Consider the following 1,856-nt stretch of genomic DNA (forward strand, 5'->3'; position numbering starts at 1 on the left):
TAGATTTAAAGAGTAGACGTTCATCTTCCTAGTCGTCAGTGTCACATTTAAATACTTCTCCATCTCAACGTGTCTGCCAGCTGCTGCTGACAATATGAGCTTGTTTATGTTCTTGAGATGACATCTGCGTCTGGACTGATTCGACTTTCCCAGGAAATCTTATCAGCATCCTATTTCTGCTTATGATATCCTTTTCTCTGTAATATTATGACTTGCTGGGGTCAGAAAAATATTTCTCGTAATCGCTGTTTCAATCAGACTAGTATATCAATCAGTGTATATTTCTAGGTAAATTAAAAAATAATTATTTAATAAATATTGATAATAATTTATATATAATAGCCAATATATCTTCATAGATCATATAATCAGTTAAATTGGCCTTATAAATTAAATCTTATATCTTAAATATGTTAATTAGGCTAGAGGATAAAATTTCTTTTCTATATAAGTTTATATAAATTTAAAAGCTAATGGATTAAAATAAGTATAAAAATTTGACCATCATATTTTTTAATAGTGATTTATTTATTATTTAGTGAATATTTCTGTTGAGTTCTGATAAGAGGATAAAATAAATTAAGTATTGTAGACAAAAAAAAAATGAATTTATGGAATTGTGCCAAAAATCTTGCTGAATATTGATCTTGCCAAAATTTTGACCATTGATATCTTGAAATTCATGATAATAAAAAAAAAAATGTCTTCATCTACAATTTATGAAGGGTCAATGATGCAGTACTTTGTAAGGAAGTACTGATACTATCTACTAGATTATCTGCCAGCTGGATTCGAACCCGAGTAAAACAGTGCCTTACTACAGAGCCACACCACTCTCTTAATTTATTGCGATATAGAAATGAAATTTAATTTGAAAGATGAACTGATGGGTAGATTTGATATGAATAATTATTGAAGCTCCGTGTGAAATATGTATTGAATATCTTGCTTCTTTCTTTGTACGCCAACTTCACATTTCCTCTGATTGGATTTGGTTTTGATCGCGCACTCAATATGATTTAACATTCTAAAAAAATAAATATTATATACTTCTTTGCTCAGGTCAGTTTCAGTCCCAGTGGACTTAGATCTTAGGACTTAGTTTGTAGTCATATGCTTAGTTAGCTTGCCCATTGATGGCATGAGGTTCTGGATCTTTGTGTCATTATTAGCAGAGAATAATTTAGAATTATTCGAGTTCAATCTTCCTTAAACGATTCCTATCTATGTGGTGTTAAATCTTTAACAAGTTTTATTGTACGTATTTTACTACCTGGGGCAATACCCCAAATATTATTCATGAATTATTTCAATGTTATACTTTTCCAAAGGTTCTTAATTATTGTTAACACAATGATAAATAAAATACATATTGTAAATGCAGGAAGTGGAATATTTGTAATCAAAATAATACAATTGTTTTTCGATATTTTGTTTAAATATTATGTTTCGTTCTTCAATTACCTAAGTTAGAAATACTCATAATTTTTTTTTACTGTAATTTCAGTTCATTTAAAGAGTAAAATTTGAAGGTTTTTCTCTATCTTTGTTTTTGGAATATTAAATTTGAATATGTTTTAATACATATTGATGTGAATACTTCTGTTCTTTGATAATTGAAATTAATATAGATACTATTCAGGAATCGAAGAACAGTACGTTGATATTTTAAATATATAAACCGGATTGTCTCTGATTTTCTTTTTATTTAAATGCTTCCTTAGAAACTGTTCAGTTAAAGATTGTTCAGAAATAAAAGCCTTTATTAAAAATTATTCCTCCCTTTGATGCAATGCCAGACAATCTTTACGAGTGTGCAAGCCGTCAGAAGAATGTAAGCATTGTTGATTTAGATG

Source organism: Halyomorpha halys, unplaced genomic scaffold (assembly GCF_000696795.3).
Source record: "Halyomorpha halys isolate HHAL.00 unplaced genomic scaffold, Hhal_1.1 Scaffold138.1, whole genome shotgun sequence".
In the NCBI taxonomy this organism is placed as follows: Eukaryota; Metazoa; Arthropoda; class Insecta; order Hemiptera; family Pentatomidae; genus Halyomorpha; species Halyomorpha halys.